At 52.8% G+C, this 24,107-nt stretch overlaps 1 long non-coding RNA gene across 3 annotated transcripts; it reads left to right on the top strand.

Moving 5' to 3' along the window:
• Positions 1-520: 520 nt before the first annotated feature.
• LOC132593857 (uncharacterized) lies at positions 521-23,802 on the top strand. Of its 3 annotated transcripts, none has more exons than XR_009559802.1 (3): positions 521-1,133; positions 4,716-7,834; positions 21,822-23,802. It is a non-coding gene; the product is annotated as an uncharacterized lncRNA (long non-coding RNA). The 3 variants fall into 3 exon arrangements; XR_011376901.1 differs by having other exon boundaries at positions 4,716-5,790; XR_009559803.1 differs by lacking the exon at positions 21,822-23,802 and having other exon boundaries at positions 4,716-5,790; positions 7,686-7,957.
• Positions 23,803-24,107: the final 305 nt, after the last annotated feature.

Genomic DNA, 24,107 nt, shown 5'->3' on the forward strand with positions numbered 1-24,107 from the left:
TGGGGACAGACACAAAATGAGAAGAATATTTTTAACAAAGTGCTTGCACGAGCAGCTGTACCCGTTCGTAATGACTCGTTAGTGTCGCAGCCAAAGAGGACTGTACTTTTGTTTGCTGCGTTTACGGAGGTCAGCACACTGGGAAGCCATTGTCATCACAGCACGGCCCTCTTTATGCCGGTTTCCTGTGTTGTTCGAAGCCGCGGGCGCGCAGATGAGCCGATCGGTATGCAGATTGCCCATCATTAAAACTTGGAAAATCAGCGTCGTCACTGCTTTAGTGCTGGAACTTGAGCGCCTGCAGGCGCCACCTGAACGCTCTGTGCGCCCCGAGGGGACGGGGGCCCTGCCCGGCCGGCCCCTGGGGGCGGCTGCCTGCTCTCTGCTCTCCGCAGGGGCTGGAGGAAGGGGCTGACCCTGACCTTGAATGGAGGACCTGGAGCCGGACACCCAGCCCTAAGAAGAGGGGGAGGAGCCCTGGGCGGTGCTGCCGGGGGGCCGGCACTCAGAGTCCCCGCCCACTGCCCGGGCCGCGAGGCTGCTTCGGGTCGGCCAGGCCGGGGAAGCCGGCGGCCAGGAGCCCAGGGGCCCCACGGAGGACTGCTGCCGGCGGTCAGCTCCCCCAGGGGACTCGGACCGCCCAGAATCGCTCGCTTACGGAAGAGGAGCCGGCGGGGCCAGTGCCTCTGCCCCCCCGTCCAGAGAGGCACAGGGCAGGTGGCCGTGACGGTGTCCCTTCCGCACGTCACATCCTCAGCCCGCCGGTCATACGGGAGCCGCGTGGGCTTTTTACGGAAGGACGTGCGGGTCCCTCTTCACCCGCCCGGCGCTCCTTCCCCCCGCGAGGGGCGGCGCCAGTGAGCGCGGCCCGGGAGCGCGGGTGTCACCTCCAGCGCCCGGCGCGCCACCCGTCCTCACCCCTCCCTCCCGGCGGGCCCCGAGTCCCAGGAGCCCCGTGCAGGGCCCCTCCCCCTCGAGCAGGTGGTCGGCCCCGCAAAAGCCAGTCGGCCGACGGACAAGTCGGTGCAAATTCAGGGAACGTTGTTAAACTATTGGGTTTTTCCCCCCAGTTTCAGGCACTGAACAGCCAGCAGATTTAAGAAATCTGGATGACGATGTGGATACAGGATTTGGTAAGGAGGCTCCTCTTATCACACATCCAGTCCATGCCTGGAGGGGGTGGGTGACCGTCGGTGGGTGTGTCCCAGATAAGCTGGGGCAGCCGCGCAAGGTGGAGCCAGGTGACTTGGTTTGAGGCTAGGATCACGTTCCCACGGCCTGCGCAGGCCTGAGCTGGGCGGAGTGAGACCCCCTTCAGGATGCTGCTGGTTAGGACGCGCAGCTCTGGGGCCGGATGGTGGTCAGCTGAGCTCTCGGGGAGAATCCGGCTCCACCAGGTCAGGGAGTGGCTGGGACGAGGACTCACACTTGCCCGGCGGGTCTGACAGTTACTGTAGCGGAGAATTAGAGTCCGACACCAGCACCCGCTCCGTCCGGGCGGCCCACCACCCAGAGCCCCAGACAACCTTTGGGAAAAGGTCAGAAACAATGGAGTCACCGGGATTTCTGATGACTTTCTGGGCTCAGCAAGCTAACCCTGCAGGGGAACTGCAGCCCCTGCCCCGCCCTCACATCCCAGGCAGAAAGTGGAGAGCCTTAGAAGTGGAAAATCCTTGTGTCTGGAAATAAGCCATGGGACCCACATGAGAACAGCAGAGGTGCTGGTTCAGAGCTCGCTGCGCAGCGTCAGACACCGTCACTGGCGTGTGGCAGAGACTCAGGCAGATGGGGCGGGGAGAGCTCATGGTGGGAAAGGGGGTTCAGGGGTGTCCAGGGGGAGGGGATGGGGGGACAGCTCAGGGGTGTCCTGGGGGAGGTGCTGGGTGGACAGCTCAGGGGTGTCCTGGGGGAGGTGCCTGGGGGACAGCTCAGGGGTGTCCTGGGGGAGGTGCTGGGGGGACAGCTCAGGGGTGTCCTGGGGGAGGTGCTGGGGGGACAGCTCAGGGGTGTCCTGGGAGATGTGCTGGGGGGACAGCTCAGGGGTGTCCTGGGGGAGGTGCTGGGGGGACAGCTCAGGGGTGTCCTGGGGGAGGTGCTGGGGGGACAGCTCAGGGGTGTCCTGGGGGAGGTGCTGGGGGGACAGCTCAGGGGTGTCCTGGGGGAGGTGCTGGGGGGACAGCTCAGGGTGTCCTGGGGGAGGTGCTGGGGGGACAGCTCAGGGGTGTCCTGGGGGAGGTGCTGGGGGGACAGCTCAGGGGTGTCCTGGGGGATGTGCTGGGGGGACAGCTCAGGGGTGTCCTGGGGGATGTGCTGGGGGGACAGCTCAGGGGTGTCCTGGGGGAGGGGCTGGGGGGACAGCTCAGGGGTGTCCTGGGGGAGGTGCTGGGGGGACAGCTCAGGGGTGTCCTGGGGGAGGTGCTGACCAGAAGCGGCTCCGTGTGATGGGTTAGGGGAGCACGTCTGACTCTCTCGCATCCTGAGTTGGAAGCAGGGAGGAGCACGGGAAGCCATCAGTCACTGATGAGGCCCGGCCGGCCGTCAGGGGGGCGCCGATCCCTGCGGGTGGGTGTTTGGCCTCCAGCGTCAGCTTCCTGTGATGTCTGGGTGGCCAGCTGGCTGCCCTGCAGGGCGCTCACGCAGCGGCCAGAGTGTTTTCTATGTTATGTAGGTCATCGTCCGATTGCATGTTCAATATCTCATTTCTCAAAAAGGAAAATTTTAAGTAGAAAAGGACAAGGTTTAAAACCACAGAGCTTTCTCACCTTGCACACCTGGTCGGCTCATGTCTACCTGAGGGTTCTTCCAGCTACGATTATACGCACAACTTACAGAGGTGTGGAAGTTTCCGGCAGCTTTTGGTCTTGGTTTGCCCACCTTTGGGGCGTCCCCAGCCCCCAGCCCTGAGGGCGACTTCGGCCCCTCTCACCCGAGGTTGTCCCTGCCCGCCGGCAGGGAGTGTGTCCTGCTGCAGCTGGGCTGTCACCACCCTCTCCGGGGACCTCTCAGGATGTCTGCGGGTCATGGCGCGGTGTCCCCGGAGGCCACCCCAGCGTCCTGCGCGTCACACTGACCGCAGGAGGCCTCGCTTCTCTGTGCTGGTCGGCCGAGCCCTGTCCCCTGCCTGGCCGCCGCGCCAGCCCCGGGTAGGGGCCCTGTGACAGCCGGAGGTCTGTGCACACCTCGTCCTGCCCTCACACACGGCTGGATGCCTCGCGACAGAGACCAGGGACCAGGGCTGGGCCGTCCCTGACCCTCCAGCACCTGGACCGTGTCTGGTACACAGTAGGTGCTCAGTAAATGCTTGTGGTTCCCTTGAGTGTCCACTCTTCCCCGTGACCCCCGGTCTAGCCTGACGCCATGACGTTTTCGGGACTTAGCGGTGGTCCTTCTGCACAGTAGCTCCCAGCAAAGGGGCCAAGGCCGGCTCGAGGTGGGGGAGGTACTGCGGAGCAGCTGCAGAGGCCGCTCGAGCAGAGCCCGGGGGTGGGGGGATGGGGGGTGGGGAACCCCGCCCCGCGGGGTCCTTTCCTGTGTCCCCAGCAGCCCCACCACGAGGCCGCGCCCCTCAGGTCGCCCTGGCCGGCCCTCCAGCTTGTGCCCCGGGGTCCCGGGGGGCGTCCACAGCTCCAGACATCAGGGCTGCCGCCAGGTCGTCGGAAAGAAGCAGGGCTGCAGGTCCAGACGATCCGCATATCCTGTACCCCCCACCCCGGCTGCAGGGGTCTCAGAGCGCCCCTGGGTGCACACAGCCAGGCCCTGGCCAGGCTCAGGCTCTCTGGGGAGGGAGCCACAGAACTGGGAGAGCCTGGCCCCGTGTGTGGGGCGAAGTCTCTGCTTCCTGTGGTGCTTGCGGGCTTCTCCCCTTTCCGTGTGTCTCCACGTGAGCTGGAACCGGGGCACCAGCTGACAGCTTCAACTTGGCTGGGACTGAGGGGCTCCCGGGACTTGGGACTCTCATGCTGAACCAGGAAAATCAGGGCTCGAGTCAATACAAACCCAGTGCGTGGATGGCCGGTCACACGACCACCGGGCTCGCAGATGGGGCTCAGCGCTGCCGTGTATTCATTTAGCCTCAACCCCATCCCAGTCCATGTTAAGTGCTCCCTACATGCCCTGCTTCATTTGAACCTCGTAAAAGTCCCGATGAGATAAGCACAGACCCCATTTTACAGACGTGAAAACCCAAGGTTCAAGAGAAACATGTGTAAGAGCACAGCCAGTGAGAGCAGAACCAGAGTGTGGTCCGGGGCTGCCCGACACACAGTCCAGGACGCCTATGTTAGAAGCTCCCTGGCAGAGGTCAGAGGATGTACAGGAAGGAAACCCTGAGCATCAGGTAGAAATCAGGAAAGATGCTCGTGCCTGCCTGCCGGGGGACAGCTAGAGGGAGGAGACTCAGAGAGGGGACAGACGGCAGCAGGGGCAGGAAGGAGAATTACGACGCCGCCCGGGCCGGGTTTCCAGCATCGTATCTCCGGGGGCCTGTTTCTTGTCCAGGGTACCTGGATGGTCTCAGGTTTTCAGAACTTATTTAGGGAGGCGGTGGTCTCCCCACCGAGACAAGGTTCTTTAGAAACCAGGTCCATCTCCACGGAGCTCCTTGAGTCCCTGGTCCAGTCCAGCATTCGCCGCCTGCCTTAGGTCTGCGTAGAGCTGAAGCATGTAGGTAGGGTCTTGCATTGCTGGTTTAACTGTCCTTGTGTGCTTTTTCCAAGATGAAATTCTGGTCCGAGAGATGTTGGAGCCAAATAAATCATCATTTCTTCAAACACAAAGACTCCCACCAACATCGACAAAGACTCCGACAAAGAAAAAAATCAAGTACACATTTCTTAAAGCCTAATTACATGTGTTCCTAGAGGTCTGTGGTACATATGCACAATCCCATCATGGTCGCATTCTTTGAGGCCAGCTACTTCTGGGGCAAAAGCAGATGGAGATGTGGATGAAACAGTCGTCCCAAACATCTGCTGTAATCTCCCCTAGACTGGGGAGGTCACACCTAGACAGGCAGAGACAAGTCCCTTTATCCCGGCTGGTCTCTGGGTGCACGTGCAAGAAGGGCCTCGTGCTTGGGATGCAGGTGGGGTTTAGCCACTGCGGGAACCCGGGGCGTACGGAAATAGGAGCTTTCGACCACCCAGCACGTTTGATGCTCACCTAAACCTCTGAGAGCAGGGCAGTGACTACGACCCCATCCGCCAGGGGATAAAAGTAAGGTCTGGAAGAGGACTGGCCCGAGGCCCCAGAGCTAGTAGTGAACAAAACAATGTGCTTTCCCAAAGTGCAGCTTCCTGTGGTCCAAATGCATACAGATAAGTCAAATAGCACCCTGAGACCCAAGACGGAGCATTTGACCCTCGCTCAGGAGAGAGCAGCATGGCAGAAATCTACATGCAGCGCGTGAAAACGCATTCAGCGGCAGGGACGTTCAGCATTTTCTTGAAATTTACATCCAGATGGAAGTTCCAATACCTCATGGAACATCTGCTGAACAGCTGGGTTCAAGGAGGTCAGATGAAGCCTGACTGTTTACATACTAGGTGGCCAGAGCGCGTTTTCAGTAGAAGTTGAAAACTGTGTTAGCATCCCGAGCTAATGCTTTAAAGTACAGTATGGATGAAAACGTTCGCGGGAGTGTACATTTATGTTTTCCCTCATTTTTTTCCATGCTTTTCATCAAAGATGCAGACCTTGATGAGAGCTATCAAGTTGGTGGTCCTGAGGGTTACCGTGAGCTCTCAGATATTTCATTATCTCCGGACCCTGAGGACGAAATTCTCAATAACGGTAAATGCAGCCGGGCAGGTCCCAGCCCGAGCTCAGACGAGGTGGGAGGACAGGAGGATGTAGGCAGAGACGCCTCCTTCGTGGGGGAGGAACAGCGTGGTTGGAGGGTTGGAGAACGATGCCGCTTCCGCCACCGTGACACCTCCCTGGTCAGGCAGATTTCCTCCCTCCTGGGCACGGAGAAGACAAGAGGTGACTCAAAGACACATTCCCGGGCCCATCGAACGTCTCTGCAGGTGGCGCCCGGGAATCTGCATTTCAGCCCATTCCCCAAACAGTCTTTCCAGTGAGCCGGCGGGCGTCTGGTGTTTGGAAGATTGAACAGGAATAGGGCTGCAGTTACAGTTAATATTTCTAACGCCTCTGGGTGCATCCCACACATTGACCTGTGCAAATTGCCCAATGGCCAGTGTGGTGTTTGCTGAAAGGCAACTTTTTATTTCTATCATCCTTCTCTGCTATTAATTGAGATTCTGGTTTAAGGAAGCGCTTGCCCTTTATAAATATGTATGTATGTGCATATTTAAATGTTTATTCATATCCGTTCGCACTCACAAATATTTATTCTATCGGGTTTAGCACGCTAATGTCATTACTGTCGTGTCCAAATTGCCCCAAATTTGCTTTGGGGAATCCTTCCATTTGGTTCTTCTGTCCTTCTAATGCCTCATCCCTTCGGAGCACTTCCTTACGTTCTGGCACCACAAGTACTGCACCTGCCCCAGCCTAAGAATCTGGTTTCTTTTACTGGAGAACTGAACTTAGAAACCAAAGGTGGCTGCCAGGTAAATTCAGTGGAATAGCATTGCTTCCAGTCCCTCTCGGCAGACAGAGCTGGAAAACATATGAAGACACACAAACACACATGCAGATGCAGACTGAGACACATGCACACACACACACAGATGCACACGTGCACGCAGACACGCACAGACACCTCTGTGCTGACTTCTCAGCCTCCCTCCCTGCTTCCTTTGTTTCTCTGTATAAACCATGAGTTCACACGGGCACCTCTGGTTCCACTCCAGTATCAATTTCAGGGGCTCTTCTCGAAGCTCCTTCTCGGTACCACTTTGTTAGGAACTGGCTCCCACTTTCCACACAGATTTAACTGCGTAGTCCTGGAGTTCAGAATTGCTATCCCTGCCCCTGAGAAAATCCAGTCACCCCACAAGAGAACAATATTTTTCATCGGTCCTTTCATCTCTAAGTGTCATTGTTTTCCGGTGTCGCCAGGGCCATCCTCCCTGCCCACCGGGCACCCTGCATGTGGCTCATTTCTAATACGTAAGGCTCCTTGTTACTGTTTGCTTTCCCTTGTCGGTTCCCTCAGCCTGTTAATTATAAATACTTATTTACATCTGACCCTGAAGCATCACTATGGTTCTGAAAGTCACACTCTAGAAAAAGGAACACAGAAAACCCCCCCAGCCCATCATCCCACCTGTACAGGGGACCAGTCTCCTTACTTCCATCTTCCTGTGTCTCCTTTTGCACAAATGAGGAGATGAGAGATATTCATGTATCCCTCCTTTGTTGCATGAGGGGTACACACCATAAATCTCCTCTAGTCTTTTTTTCCACTTAACAATGAAAACTGAAAATCAGTCCACATCCGTTAATACAGATCTCCCTCTATTTTTCACAGCTGCAAAATATTCCACAACGTGTGTAAACCATACTTAGCGCCCTGCTATCTGTGTACAGTGTTTTCACTTGGTTCCAACCTTCTGCAGTTACAAACACTGCTGCAATGAACAGCCTAGTGCATAAGTATTTTCCTGTTGTTGGAGATGTATCACCAGGGTAAATTCTTTTTTTTTCTTTTTCTTTTTTCTGTTTTTTGCGTTACGCGGGCCTCTCACTGTTGTGGCCTCTCCCGTTGCGGAGCACAGACTCCGGACCCGCAAGCTCAGCGGCCATGGCTCATGGGCCCAGCTGCTCCGCGGCATGTGGGATCCTCCTGGACCGGGGCACGAACCCGTGTCCCCTGCATCGGCAGGCGGACTCTCAACCACTGCGCCACCAGGGAAGCCCCTCCAGGGTAAATTCTTAGAACTGGGATGGCGGGATCAAAAAATGAGTGACTATGTAATCTGAATAGTCAGATAATTCTATATTTACACAATAACTTTCCAAAATGCTTTCCAATAAAATTTGAAAATAACATGAGTGTTTCAACCCAGCCTTTTAAAATAAAGTGTGAGCTGAAATGTTCATAAGTATGTAATCAAATGCTCCCCCATGTTTTCTATGTTCTTCATCCAAGAACCCCAAATTGATGAGAGTTACCAAGTCTGTGGTCCCGAGGTTTACCATGGACCACAGCTCTCCTCTGGCCTTGAAGACAGGTCTCGCAACAATGGTAAATGTCACCTGGTGACTGCCCCGGCCGGCATCCGCGTGCAGTGGAGGGACGGGGCGTGGGCATCGAGCATGGCTGGGACAGCAGCCTCACCCTCAGTGTGTGCTCACACTTGTAAATTATCACCAATCTGATGGGGGAGGAGGGTGTTTCTGTCTTGTTTTAATTTGCAATTTTCTAATTATGAGTGAGTCTGAACATCTCATATTTTAAAGGCCGTTTCTTTTATCATTTCAAAATCTTTCCTTTTATCCTTTCCCTTCAGTCTTTTTTCAAGGCTTATTTTTAAAATATAGTTGGAAACGTACAATATAAATTCTGTACCTTGCTTCTTTATGTCAGATGATAATGATTTTCTTTTTTTCTTCCAGTTCTATTGAGATAGAATTGATACGCAGCACTGTGTACGTTTCAGGTGTGCGCATGATGATTTGATTTTCATACAGCATGAAATAATGATCACAATAATTTCACTGAACATCATCTCATTTAGATACAAAATTAAAGAAATAGGAAAATATAATTTTCCTTGCGATGAGGACTCAGGACTTACTGTCTTCACAACTTTCATACATAACTTGCAGCAGGGTTAATTACATTTATCATGTCGTACATTACATCCCTGGTCCTAATTTAGCTTATGACTGAAAGTTTTTACCATTTGACCACCTTCACCCCATTCCCCTCCTCCTTAGCCCTGGTAACCACAGGTCTGATCTCTTTATCTATGAGTTTGTTTGTTTGTTTTTGAACTATAATTGACCTGCAACACTACGTTAGTTCCTGTTACACAACACAGTGAATCAGTATTTCTATACCTTTCAAAGTGATCGTCACAATAAGTCTAGTTACGATCTGTCGCCACACGAAGGTATTACATAATCGTTGACTATATTCCCCACACTGTACATTTCATAGCTATTACTCATTTAGTTTGCAACTGGAAGTTTCTACCTCTTGATCTTCCTCAACTATTTCTTTTTTCTTATTATTGAAGTATAGTTGATTTACAATGTTGTGTTAGTTTATGGTGTACAGCAAAGTGATTCATTTAGCTAGCTAGCTAGCTAGCTAGCTAGATAACTAAATAACTAAATATATATACATATATATATATATTCGTTTTCAGATTATTTTCCATTATAGGTTATTACAAGATATTGAATATAGTTCCCTGTGCTCTACAGTAGGTCCTTGTTATTTATCTATTTTATACACAGTGGTGCGTATCTGTTAATCACAAACTCCTTATTTATCCCTCCCCCTCCCTTTCCCCTTTGTTAACCGTAAGTTTGTTTTCTATGTCTGGGAGTCTGTTTCTGTTTTGTAAATAAGTTCGTTTGTATCATTTTTTTAGATTCCACATACAAGCGATATCATATGATATTTTTCTCTGACTTACTTCACTCAGTATGATAATTTCGAGGTCCATCCGTGTCGCTGCAAATGGCATTATTTCATTCTTTTTTATGGCTGAGTAATATTCCATGTATATATGTACCACATCTTCTTTATCCATTCCTCTGTCCAGTGGACATTTAGGTTGCTGCCATGTCTTGGCTATTGTCAATAGTGCTGCAGTGAATATAGGGGTGCGTGTGCCTTCTCAAACTGGAGTTTTCTCCAAATATATGCCCAGGTGTGGGATTGCTGGATCATTTGGTAGCTCTATTTTTAGTTTTTCAAAGAACCTCCACACTATTCTCCACAGTGGCTGCTGTAATATTTATAAACCTTTGGATTGGAATGCCTCCAGGTTGGCAATACTTCTACAGGTGGTCGTCATCCTCAATAACCCCTGCTGGCATTCATGTAAAGTAAGTGCCCAGGAGAAGCAAGGATCTAGGTGTTTAAATCCTGACAGTGAGAGAATGTTCTAATTTCATTCTTTTCCATGTAGCTGTCCAGTTTTCCCAGCACCACTTATTAAAGACACTGTCTTTTCTCCATTGTGTATTCTTGCCTGCTTTGTTGTAGATCAACTGACCATAGGTGTGAGGGTTTATTTCTGGGCTTTGTCCTCTCTTCCATTGATCTATGTGCCTGTTTTCATGCGAATACCATACTGCTTTGATTACTGTAGCTTTGTAGTATAGTCTGAAGTCTGGGAGGATTATGCCTCCAGCTTTGTTCTTTTTCCTCAGGATTGCTTTGGCAATTCTGGGTCTTTTGTGGTTCCATATAAATTTTAGGGTTATTTGTTCTAGTTTTGTGAAAAAATGTCATGGGTAATTTGGCAGGGATTGAGTTAAATCTGTAGATTGCTTTGGGTAGTATGTCCATTTTAACTATATTAATTCTTCCAATCCGAGAGTATGCGATATCTTTCCATTTCTTTGAATCAGCTTCAGTTTCCTTTATCAATGTTTCATAGTGCTCAACATATGTCTCTCACCTCCTTTCCTTTATTTTCAATCATTCAGCATCACTTTAAGTATACAGCATACTACATATACTCGGATCTTGCTTTCTAAGGAGTATTGCCAAAAAGAAAAAAATTTAATGCATGAGTTAAGCCTACATACACTGTAAAATCCTAAGAGTTTCACACTGATAGAATTTTGTTTTAAAACAAACTGATAACTATGGGGTAAATCCAAACAAGGATCCCTGGGTGAAACAACAATCATGAAGCAATTCCTGCCTCATCATCGTCATGCAGCCGTGAGTGCTGGTGACCCCTCTTGCAGGTGCTGGTCGCCCCCCAGCCTCAAACAGACGTTCCTCCTCCCCAGCCAAACCATCCAGGCAAGTTTCACTGCCTCTGCCTGATGAGGAGTTGGCGGGAAATACTCCCCCATCTCCACCGCCACCACGTTGATACTTGTTCAGTCTTTTTCGCTGCACGAATGTAACGTTTCCCATTTCCTGATCAGGCATTGATTCCCCCTCCTTTTGCTCTGCAGGCATCCATTTTTGATTTTTCAGGGCATCTAGGATGATGGGATACCAGGGCCAGGAGGGGTCGGGATGACCCACCAGGACCTGCTAGTTTCCAGGAAAGAATGGATCGGCAGAAGGGCTACACAGCCAGTCGGTGGCTGGTGACATCCTGTTAGAGGTTCAGCCCATTTAATTAAAGGGAAACGGCGTCGTGAAGCCCACACCTGCAGGGTAGGTGTCTGCAGACTCTGAATGAATGAACGGGCAGATGAATGACTGAAGTGTCCCAGCTGGAAGGGAACACTGAGCCCTGGAGCTCATCTGAGCAGAGGACCGGCTTCTACAGGCATGTGTTTTATTAACACGGAGAAGAGGCGAAGTCCCATCGTGATCTAGTAACTTCACAAGCAGCTCAGATGCAACCTGACAAGAGTTTCTGCTGTGGCCGAAGGGGCGGGTTCTGGGGTCCGCAGGCAAATCCACCGAGGGCCTCGCCGAGGTGCTCACTGACCTGTCGGGATCAGGCCAGGAAACTGCCAGAGAGAGATCCTGTGGTCACGGAGGAACTGGACTGGAAAAACAGGGGCGAGCAAGTTAAAGGAGTACTCCTCCGTGTTCGCTGAAGGCAAAGGGCAAAGAAAAGGTCTGGCAGAAACAGAGGGAAGATCAGACAACAGCACGGCTATAGCTGGAGAGGAACCCGTCTCCGTGCTGGGGGTTAGGACACAGCTGGTCCCTTCAGCCCCGCCTGGTGGGCTGACACCTTTCCACGGGAAGCGGGGCTCCACCAGGCCAGTGGTTTCCAAGCCACTGAGTGGGTCCTGAAATCAATTCATTGGGTTGGCACCAACATCTAGAAGAGAAAAACAGAATAAAAACAATGCACGTGTTTTGTTTCGAGAGACAGGAGGTGGTCACTGGTCACGGGACAAAGCGCCTTCCTAGCTGTGTGGGAAGATTCAAAGACTGAAAGCCGCAGCTTCCGGGATACGCTCACCCTTCTGTGAGTCTGAGATCTGGGCCGTGTGTGCATCACGGGTCTCCTCGCTGCCCTGGTTGGAGCCAGGACCCACCTCCTGCTGGGGGGCCTGCGGGCGCATTCCGCCTACACCCGGGCCCCCCTTCCCCGGCAGACGTCGGTGCTTGAGAGAACTGCTTGCTTTCAGCTTCTCATCCTGAGCGAGGACGAGGCCCATCGCCGGCACCTGCGGCCAGTCCATCCGCCTGTGTCCGGAACAAAATACCGCAGACCTGGCGCCGAAACACTAGGAACCACCCGCCTGTCGGCTATGCAGGCAGAGTCCAGACCAAGGGGGGCTGGGCCCTTAATCTGCTCCGTGCCCCCTGACCCCGGTTCTGGTGGTTTGCACAGTCCTCGGCTTGTAGAGACATCACTGCATCTCTGCCCCTGCCGTCACCTGGCCTCCGTCCCCGTGCACGTCTGTGTCTGCGGCTAAATTTCCCCTTTTCATAAGGACACCAGTCATGTTGTTGGATCAGGGCTACCTTGCTCCAGTGGGGCCTCACCTTAACTAGTCCCGTCTGCAGCGACCCTATTCTAACTAGGTCACCGTCAGAGGCACTGGGGTCAGGACCCCAACACGTGAACTTCAGGGCGACCCCTGACCCCACCTGCCGGCAAAGACCTCCCATCCAGCGCCCAGGAAATTGTCAAGCCAAGAGGAGTTTCCCCGCTGAACGTTGACTGCCTTTTTTACAAAGTAAAAATAAATACTTCGCCATTGTATTCTGGTTAAGAAGCGGAGTGAGGCTTTGGGAGCCCTGTCTTCCTCCCTGTGTTATTTCCTCCCGTGATGCCTGGGTCCCAGGCACGTGGGGATGGTGCCCATGTCTCCAAGGAGACTGCAAGGGGGGGCTCCCAGGGCTGCTCAGGACAGGCCCGCCGGGACGACTGGAAGGCGGTTTGGGGTGATCAAGCCCATTCAAATATCAAGTCCAGCCCCGAGCACCCTCCGAAGAGGCTGTGGCCCGGGTGAGAAGCCACGACTCAGATTCTCCCACGTGTGAGCCTCGACTGACGTGTGCTCAGGTTGCCCGTGGGCCACACCAAGAGCGTTTGCTTTTCTCATCTGTGGGCTCAGAGTTTGTCTCTGCCTTGAGCCTGGCTGTCCTGGGCAGGAACGTGGACAGAAATTCACCCAGCGCGAGATTGCCAGGAATGGAAGTAATAGGACGACGACGTCAGCCCTTCAGCACCTCCTACTGACAGACGCAGCCCCACCAATCCGTGGGTCCCGGGACCGCTCTTGGGCCACGTGTGGACGGGGCTGGCGTGGCCTCGTGCATCCCCTATGCTGTCTTCCCGCAAGCTCACGGGTGGGCGCGTGTGCCTTCTGCGGAACAGGAAGTTGTTTAAGAAGCAGGCTGGCGGCAGCCCTGACCGCTCGGGTACGAGGCCACCGGGGCTGTCCTCTGTTCTAGAACAGTGCAGCAGAGAGAGCAGCTCCCAGAGGGGCCTGCTCCGTGGGAACTCAGACATGCAGACTGAGAGCGGGAAGCGTCGCCACGGAGAACAACGCGGCGGGTCTGCCTTCCGGGTGCGTGTTCACTGTAGAGCCCCCGTCCATCTAGAAGCCGGCGGCCAGCGCCCCCTGCCTGCCCCTCGTGACACCGAGGGGACCCCGAGCCCCGGCTCCCCACCGAGATCGGCTCCCCCGGAACAGGCAGGATCCATCCCCCAGGTTGTGTGGGCAGATTTATCTAGAACCTTCTCCTGCTGCCGAAGATAAACTCACCTCCACGGAAGTGCTGCTCTCGTTTCTGCTCACGGGAGGCCGCCTGGGTGCTCAGCACTGATTTACGCACAAGAACGACTTCTGTTCTTGCATCGTCTAAGACCCCAGAGTTTGCAGTGATTCGTCTGAACTAGGTTAGAGATCAACCCCATATTCTCTGTAGACAAGTGATCACCTAGAAGACAGTCGTCATACGTGTCTCTGTTTGGGGGACTTGGAGCCTCAAAATAGGAAGGAATGAGTCGATTATAACGCCTCCTGAGGACCACGTGTTAGGTTGAGCCGTTGGAAATTCCTGTTTGTGCAGATCAAACATGGTCCAATACCTGCAGCGTCACCGATCCCACCCAGTCCCTGGAGCCTTCCAGGCCCCCGCTCCAGGGAGGGCTCCCGCCCCTCGGGGTCCCCACAGGGAGGCGCACCCTCCCCTCTCCATCCTCGGTCCCCCAGGCACCCACGCTCTGCTGAGCAGATGCCGGGCCTCCTGACCCTGTCACCACAGGCAGAGCCTTCCCTTTGCTCGACGGCCTCCTCTCCAGACAGACACACAACCCCTAGCACACAGGCTGCCTCACACCCTCTGGGGGCGTGTTCATTTCTTCCACGAGCAGAGCAACCCCACGCTTCCCAGACTCACTGTTCGGGGCTACACTGAACCCACCACTGACCCCCCAGAGTCACAAACGTACAGGCTTCGTAACATCGTCCTCATGAGCCAGACCTCGGAGTCACGAGGCAAAGCGGTTCTCGAGGAGGACTCCCAGGGACGACTCGCTGACGTGGAGTCCAGGCTCCGCGGCAGGGGAGCTGCTCTCACTTCCCTTCCCGGGCTGGAAGAGGCTCCTCACCACTAAGGGGCGTGGTGCCACTGACCATGTAATATATCACCTTTCCCTGACGTTGATCATGTTAGCCTAGTCTTAGATTCTTATTGGTATCTGTCATAGTCCAGAGGAATCCAACCTACCCTCCGTCTTTCTCTGCTGAACAGGAGCGGAAATGGAAACGTTTCTGTGGGACATGGGGGCGTGGGAAACAGTGCAGGGTAGAGGCCAAGAGCTGGTCAGATCCTGGCTCTGCCTCTTATTAGCTGTGCAACCTTGGTTAAGTGACTTCACCTCTCTGAACCTGTTTCATCGTCTGTAAGCTATGGAGTTACTGTGAGGATTAAACGAATTGACAGAGGTAGACAACTTGGGGCAGACAGAGTCTGGTTCGTAAGAAATGTCAGGCGTTATTACAAGACTTTTTGGGTTTTATTAAGGTATAATTTACACACAGTGAAATCCATCCTTTTTACCGTCCAGTCCTGCAAGTTTTGACAAATACATAGGGTCATGTCGCCATTGCAACGAACAAGACAAAACAGGTCCATCACCCCAAATTCCACGCCTCCATTGTAGTCAATTCCTTCCACCACCCCCAGCCCTAAAAAGGACGGACCTGTTTCCTGTGCCTCTAGCGCTGCCCTTTCCGGAATGCCGTCCACGCGGTGTCGTTCGCTGTGTAGACCCTGAGTCTGGTTTCCTCCGTCGGCCAATTGCCGTGTCATGTGTGTATCCGCCATCGCCCCCTTCTCAGTGAGTGATGCTCCACTGGAACCACAGTTTGTTCATTCCTCACCAGCAGAATGACATCCAACCTGTTTCCAGGTTTGGGAACTACAAATAAAGCCACGGTAACCATCTGCGTAGTAGTTTTGGGGTGGATACAGATTTTCGTTTCACTTAGGTAAATATCTAGAGATACGGTAACTATGTTTTACTTTATAAGAAACTGTCAAGACAGATTTTTGCATTGACTAGAAGGATTCGAGTTGCCCTGGGTCCTCCTCAACATTTGATATTTTCTATCGTTTAACCAATCTCATGAGCCTGCAGCGGTATGTTATTGTACTGTTAATTTGCATTTCCCTAGTAACTAGTAATGTTGCGCGTCCCGTCCTGTTCATTTGCCACCTGTGTATCTTCTTTGGTCAGATGTCTGTTCAGACATTTTGCCCATGATTTATTAGTTTGTTTTCTTATTATTGCATTTTGAGAGGTATTTGTACATTTTGGATACAAGTCCTTCACCAGGTATGTGATTGGACAATATTTTCTACCGGTCTGTGGTTTGCTTTTTCATTTGCATAACGTGGTTTTTCAAAGATCAGGAATTCTTAATATCGATCAAGTCCAATTTATCCATTTTCATTTTATCGATCATGCTTGTGGTGTCGAATATCAGAAATCTTTGCCTAGTTCCAAGTCACAAATATTTTCTATGTTCTTTTCTAGAAATTTTACAGTTGTAGATTTTACACTTAGGACTATGATTTATGTCGCGTTAATCTGTGTCCGTGATGAAAGGTAGATATTTTGTTTTGGTTTGATTTCTTGCATGTCCTGATGCTCCATTGTTTCAACACCATTTGTTAAACAAACTCAGCTTTCTCTGTTGCGTTGCTTTTGCTGACACTTTGCTCTTTGAATTGCCAGATGGTGACAATCAGTTGATCACATATGTGTGGGGCTATTTCTGGATTCTTTCTTTTGTTCCACTGACGTAAGATCTATTCTTTTTCAGATTTCACATTGTGTTGGTCACTGTATGTTTACAACAAGATTTGAAATCAGGTAGCATGAATCCTCCCACTGTGGTCTTGATTTTCTAAATTGATTTAGCTATTCTGGTTCCTTTGTCTTCCCATATAAATTGAAGAAACAGCTTGTGAATTTCAACAAAAGAAAACTGGGCGGGATTTTGATTGGGGTTGCTACAGATCTGTAGATCACTTTGCAAGACGCTGACATCTTGACATATCCAGTCTTCTGACCTTGCAATGATTTCATCTCTTTAGGTCTCCTGTGACTCCCCTCATCAGCAACAAAACCCTGCATAATTAGATTATACATAAATATTTCCCATTTCTTGGTGCTACTACAAATGGTACTTATTTTAATTTCCAACTGTCTGTTTCTAGCATATCGAAATGTGATTGTTTCACACACTGACTCTGTAACCCACCACCCTGATCAACCTGCCTTCAGTTCCAGCAGTCTTCCTGTGGATTCTTCAGGATTTTCTACAAAATTATATTATCTGTGAACAGTTTTGTTTTTCCTTTCCAGTATATACACCTTCTATTTATTTTTCTTGCCTTATTTCACCAGCTCTGACACAATGCTGAATGTCAAATAGGAGTGGTTAGAACAGACATCCTTTCATAGCTTAGGGTGAAAACATTAAGGGTGCTTCTACTAAAAGCTGATGTTAGTTGTGGGCATTTTTAATAGAATCCTTTTATTAGGTTGAAGGAGTTACCTTCTTTCTACTCCTAGTTCGCTGAGCCTTTTGATCAGGAATAGATGTTGAAATTTGACAAAGTTTTTTTCTGTTATCTATTGCAGGCATAGTGAACTTTTTGGTAAAAAGTCAGATAGTAAATATTTTAGTCTTTGAGGGCAATATGGTCCCCGTTGTAACTACTTAACTCTGCCATCGTAGCACAGGAGCAGCCAGGGACAATACATAAAAGAATGGGTGTGGCTGTATGTCAATAAAACTTTATTTACTAAAACAGGTGTTGATCCTATATCTTATGGCCCATAAGCCATGGTTTGCCAACCCTGATCTTTTGAAATCATCAGCTGGGTTTTTTTAATCCTGTTCATATGGTGAGTCACATGTGATTGATTTTGAGTGCTGAACCAGTCCTGTAGTCCCAGGATAAACCCATTTGGTCATGACATAGTTTCTTTTCTATATTTTTGAGATTCAATTTGCTAAAATTTACTTAACAATTCTTGCATCTATGATCATGAGTGATATTGGCCTCTGGATTTTTCTCCTTCTGATGTTTTTGTCTAGCTTTGGTTTCAAGGTAATAGTGGCCTCCTAGAATGAGTTGAGAAGTGTTCCCTCTTCTTGATATGTCTCTAGGAAATGGAAATTATTTCTACCTAAAATGTCTGGTGTACACACACACACACCCCCCTCTGGAATTCTCTTCGGACCCCATCTTTGAACCCCAGCTGCTTTGGCCTCTCCCTGCCCCCAACCCCATCTCCTTCGCACGTTGAGACCTCTGGGCTCCGCTGTGTCCCCCATCACTGTCTGGCCTGGAAAGTCTCCAGGCAGTAAACTGGAGGAACCACAGGAAACCCTTCATTAGTTTCCCCTCTCAGGGATTTCTATCCTTTGCTGCCCGTCTGGTGTATGCGAAATCATTATTTCGTATTTATTTTTCTAGTTTTTAAATTACCTTGGGAGGATAAATCTGTTCCTTGTTATTCCATCTTTTCCAGGCATGAAAATTCAAATACTAGGATATATTGATGTGGTTCCATTGGGAATCCTGTAGCTATGAAAATCTCTGCATTTTAGCCCAGAGAGAAGATTCAGGTGGCCTGGGAGAGCAGAGGGCAGAGAGCCCAGCCCCCTGGGTTCCTTCCCAGCTAGGTCACCTGCGGCCCCAGTGACCTTAAGCAAAATCTGCCTCTCTGGGGTCTCACCTGTAAAAGGAAAGTAAACATCATTCCCGAGCTTCGGCAGGTGCACTGATGGTCAAATGGAACCCCACCTGCATAGGGACCATGTGAATGTTGTCATGATATGTGCTCCCTTGGGACTCCCAACTCCACAAATAAGCAAATTTAAGATGTAAATTTTTATATTTATTGATGAATTGTATGTTTTTCCGTAAATTCCCAGCCTGAATTATCTGTCAAAATTTCCTATACGATTTCCTCTTAAAAATACAGGTGTGGTTTTAAATATTCAGTGAGAGGATGATGTTGGTAATAATCTCTACGATGTGGAAAATCCCTGGAAGGACAACACACAGGGACAGGGAGGGCATGACAGCTGTGGCTCCAAGAGGAAACTAGAGTCAGTGATTGGAATGGCCTGACTTATCACGGACAGACTTTTTCAATTTAAAAATTGTACCATTAAAAATACAAATGTGGTACTTAATAAAATTTAGCTTAGTTTTTTTTTTTGCAGTACGCGGGCCTCTCGCTGTTGTGGCCTCTCCCGTTGCGGAGCACAGGCTCCGGACGCGCAGGCTCAGCGGCCATGGCTCACGGGCCCAGCCGCTCCGCGGCATGTGGGATCTTCCCGGACCGGGGCACGAACCCGTGTCCCCTGCATCGGCAGGAGGACTCTCAACCACTGCGCCACCAGGGAAGCCCTTAGCTTAGTATTTTTAAAGCCTGAAGCATCTTGAAGGATACTGGAACTGCAGACATCTTCCCTTCCTTGTTGCCAGCGCAGCCAGCTCTGCCTCTGTGATTTCCGGGGTGTCTGAAAAGTCTTCTTGGTCCCCGACACTGTCCCTGACATCCTGACTGTGCCTAAATGCCCAGTTTAGACTTGGGGCTCTGTTGAGATCAAAGTGTCCCACGGGATAGATATAATTTTATGCCATAATCATTACTTTCCTATTAACATTAGCTTTAACAAAAGATTCATTCACTCACTCAGTAACTATCTACTGAGCATCTGCTCAGAACAAGGGGTTCTTTTCCAACAACCCACAGGGTAGCCAACAACTAGTTATTTCTCATGGGTTCAACAAATATAAACGTCTAAACCTGAAGGTTTTTCTTAAGTGTTCCAGGCTGTACTTATATGGGGTTTTGGGAAAACCGAACGGAGGCAGGTCTTCTTGGTGAGCTTTGTGAGTAGGGCAGGTGGGAAGGGCAGCTTCCTGCAGGGGAGCTCGTCCCCCGGCAACAGGGACCCTCGTGGGCAAAAGCTGCCTGAAGTGGCCCCCACCCCTCACGCTGCTCCCCTTTTTTGGCAGCGGGACCAGCGAGTCCCATGCAATTTTGCGTGCAAAGGAGTGGACAGGAGGGAGGGTGGAGAATCGCCCTTTGGAGGGGTGAAGCATCTTATAAAATGTGCGTCCAGGACCAAGGACAGCAGCCAAGCAGTCAGGAGCATCGTCCATAGAAGGAAGCAGTGCCAGCGCGCACAGTAGACGACACAGATGGCGCTAGCGTGTGCTCAGAGCGAGCAGAGGCGCACGCGGAGCAAGAAGACGTGGCCTCCACCCCGTGCCCGAGTGCCCAGCGCGCACTCTCGGCTCTGGGCTCCTGCAAGGAGGGATGTTTCAACAGCCTCACCCGAGGCCATGTCACGTCACGTGCTCTGCGAGATACTGCGTTCTCAGAGCTCGTGGTTGTCTAAAGCTGAAACGACGTTTGGAACCCTGCCTGAACTCTTCACCAAACCTTGATCGTTGTACTTACTTCTCCTCCAGGAAGAAGAACTCAGACAATGATCAACACGTGAAACAATCGGTCCCGGACACAACCCTTCAGAACACTGGAAAATCTCCAGGCGAATGGGGACAACCGTGTGGCTCTAATAGGGACTCTCTTCCCTGGTGAGAAGGGACATGAGGCGTCCACTCGAGGGCCCCGCGTGCCCTGAGAGCAGCTCTGGAGGAGCAGGCCGCGCCGTCCCGGGGGCACCAGCGTGGGCGCGCAGGGGTCTCCTGGCCCACCACGTGCGCGTTGCAGGAGTCCCGGGCCACCTGCGGGCGTCGCCTCCCTTCCCGCTGAGCCCAGCGAGGCCGTCCTCTTTCCCAGGAAGAACAGGCAGCAAAGTGCACACGCGTGTACAACATGCACGCAGACACACACACAGACGTGCACGCACACCCGATGCCACTGTGTCCTCGCGTTTGCCGTGCTGGGGAAATGCAAACTGGGTCTCTCTGGTGTGGGAGGTGAAGCCGTGCTCCAAGTGGGGTTTCCGACCTATAGTGCTTTCTTGGCGAGGCGACTAGAGCACAGCTTTCGGCAGGTTTTTTTTATCCACACCCATTCGGACTGTGGGCAGGTTGTACCTCTGCCTGATTGTGGAAAGAGTTCCTCAGGACAAAGTGGGGTTGTCCCATTTCTCCAGAAAGGCGGGTCTGGAGAAGGTCGTGAATCCTGCCTTAGAAATAACCACGGAGATAGGACTTCGTTCCGAGGTGCAGACCTGGCAATGGGTTGGTGCTGGTTCTAAAACCCCACTGCTTTTTATAAATTTATTTTTATTTATTTATTCTTGGCTGCGTTGGGTCTTCGTTGCTGCGCGCGGGCTTTCTCTAGTTGCGGCGAGCGGGGGCTACTCTTCGTTGCGGTGCGTGGGCTTCTCATTGCGGTGGCTCCTCTTGTTGCGGAGCACGGGCTCTAGGCGCACGGGCTCAGTAGTTGTGGCACTTGGGCTCAGTAGTTGTGGCTCGCGGGCTCTAGAGCGCAGGCTCAGTAGTTGTGGCACACGGGCTTAGTTGCTCCGCGGCATGTGGGATCCTCCCGGACCAGGGCTCAAACCCGTGTCCCCCGCACTGGCAGGCGGATTCCTAACCACTGCACCACCAGGGAAGCCTTGATACTTGGTTTTGACGACTATCACGTCTGGAAAAGATTCCTCACCAGGACACGTAGATCAGAATGAGAAGCGCATCACTGGCTGGACTTCTTCATCGCGTTGGGGGTTAGTCCAAGCTGTCGACCGGTTCTGCAGGGGATTTGGTTAAAGTCCGGGCAGTAAATCTCTGTGCTCCGTGACCCTCAGTTGCTGCTCCAGACCACTTAGAACGTGTTGCATTTTGACAACTCTAATAAATAGGCCCCACCAACCGAAACCCTCCGCTTGGAGTATCTTAAAACAAGTTTAAAAGTGGATTCCCGGGGCTGCCCTGGTGGCGCAGTGGTTGAGAGTCCACCTGCCGATGCCGGGGATACGGGTTCGTGCCTCGGTCCGGGAAGATCCCACATGCCGCGGAGCGGCTGGGCCCGTGAGCCATGGCCGCTGAGCCTGCATGTCTGGAGCCTGTGCTCCGCAGCGGGAGAGGCCGCAACAGTGAGAGGCCCGCGTACCGCAAAAAAAAAAAAAAAAAAAAAAAAAAGTGGATTCCCAAGTTTTTTCAGTGTTTAAGCCCAACTTACAAAAAAATAAGGGATACATATCATTCTTCACAATAAAATCCCGTAACGATTACGTAACATTTCTGAACGTTCATTTTCAAAATGTTTTCTCTGCAGAACGGTCACACTGACGGGCACCCAGCTCAGCACGGGCGGCCGGGAGCCTGGCCAGAGCCGCGACAAAGATGCCCTCTTCCTCCCACGCCTTCAGCCTGAACACCCGCGATCCAACAGCCCTCCCGGGACCCCCTCCCCCTCCAGCTGGAGACCCTTAGCCTCTGCGTCTTCCACCAGCAACGCGAGGACGCCGCCTCGTTATACGATGTTATATAAGACACATTTCTTTGGAAAAGTAGCTGCTTCCTCACTTGTCACTCGAGAGGTTCCCCTCGCGGCCGGCTGCGCGTCTGAACGCTGTTGGAAATGTTTGCTCAGCGGCCACTTCTCCTCAAGGGAAGACCTGAAAATTGGACATTTATTCTTCAGTAAAATCGAACATCTGACTGTGCGAAGGCTCAGCCCTGAGGTTACAGGGCATCACAGAGGACTTTCAGGGCCTCCTCCCGTCTCCTGGCAAAATACTGTGAAGATTCCACTACTTAAAGGATAAACTGACGCTTCTGCTTCCGCTTGGGCTGCGAAGGTCAAGCGGAAACGGGGGCAGCCCAGCTCCTTCCCAGGCAGGGCCGTCGCAGGGGCCCATGTGCTGTGATGTCCCGGGAAGGGGGGCAGCGAGGAGGGGGCACATGCGAGACGATGCGAGGCCTGTGGTCCCGGAGGAGCCGTGCCCCGCAGACCCCCGCGGGGCAGCTGAGACGCAGGAAGAGCGGCCTGGAGACCCCAAGAGAAACGCTGGGCCCCTCACTCCCCTGGGGGCCGGTGTGTGCGGTCCTCTGTGCCCCTGCTGGGGACACGCAGGAAGCAGGCCCCCTCGCCCGCCGACCGCAGGGCGGAGGCTTGTCCGCGGGGACCCCTTCCCCCACGTACGGCTGGTGTCCCCGGCACACGGGCGGCATCGTGCCGCGCCCTCCGGCCGTGCTCTCAGGGTTCGGAAAGCTTTGCATTTCCGTGTTTCTAAGCGTCCCTCCTCCTCCTCCGCAGCCCCAGGCTGTGACCCCTCCGGCCCCGTCAGGGGCTCCCCGCTCCCGCCTGTGGTGCCGGGGTCACCGGGGCCCCCAGGGCTGGAGCCTTGGGTGGACCACGTCAGGCTTCAGGATGCCCTCAAAGGGCCTGGTGCTCCCTTGAGGGGCCCAGGGGTCAGGCGCAGCTGCTCTGGGCGCCCAGCCTGGTGGGGTGACCCCAGCCAGCCCAGGCCTGCAGTCCGCAAAACAGAGCGGCCTTCCCCAGCCCCACCCTTCACGTCAGGGCATCTAACGGAAGGACCGCAGCTCTCCGCCAGGTAGGGTGGGCAGCACAGGCTGCAGGACAGGGCGGCCCGTCAGGTGTGGGCGGAGGCTGAGACAGGCCACCCCTGGTCCAAGCATCCCCGCGGGCAGCGGACCCGCAGGCCCTGCAACGACACGAGCCCAGCTTTGCGAGAGAGGGATGAGCTGAGGGCTGCTCTGACGGCAGAGGCTCATGCGCACGTCCGGTGGGGACAGATGCAGGCTGTCGGGCTCTCTGGCGTCCCCCGGGGGGGGGGTTAGATTTCCGGTGGAAACCAGAGAATGTGTGAGAAAGCCAGTCGAAACTGCTTGTCGGCAGCATGAATCTGGGCTCCACGCAAGTTGCTACGCGATTTTCCCTGGCTGCATTTTTATTAAAACCTTAAACCGGAATAAAGGCAGAGAGATACAAATTTATTTCTCTTCTTGAAGAGACACCTGGCAACACGTCCACAGAACGATGATCAGTCAGTCAAACTTCACACCATTTGACTCAGTTTTCTGGAAAGCAGAGGCATATTTTCAGCGCGGAGCCGTGTGTGATCCACGCCCCCCGCGCCCCAAGCCCCCGCGGGGCTGGGCGAGGCCGGCGGGGAGGCTGCGGCGGCAGGGCCCTGGCGCCGAGCGCCTTCTCCAGGCAGGCGGCAGGATCTGACCCAGGGTTCCCGGGGGCCCAGGTCCCAGTGTACAGCTTTAGCACCTGGCGGCCCGCTCTGGCCGGGCCTGGCGACCTCAGCCACCTCAGCCCCTGAACCTGGGTCACCCCGCAAAACCACAGCAATGGAAACACTCTGGGGCGGCTGGAGGGGAGGGAAAGCGAAGCGCGGGCGCTGCCCGGGAGCCCCGGGGTCCGTCCCAGCCTTCCTGCCCCACACCCCTGCTGCCGCTGCGGTTTCTGTCGCGCTCGCCCCTCACGTGGCTGTGGTGCCTCGTGACCCAACTTGAGTGTGACCGTGGCTATTTGATCAAAGGGCTCTTTTCCCAACAAGTGGGATTTTCAGCTTGGCTGTGCCCTTCT

This window comes from Globicephala melas, chromosome 18 (genome assembly GCF_963455315.2).
Source record: "Globicephala melas chromosome 18, mGloMel1.2, whole genome shotgun sequence".
Lineage (NCBI taxonomy): Eukaryota > Metazoa > Chordata > Mammalia > Artiodactyla > Delphinidae > Globicephala > Globicephala melas.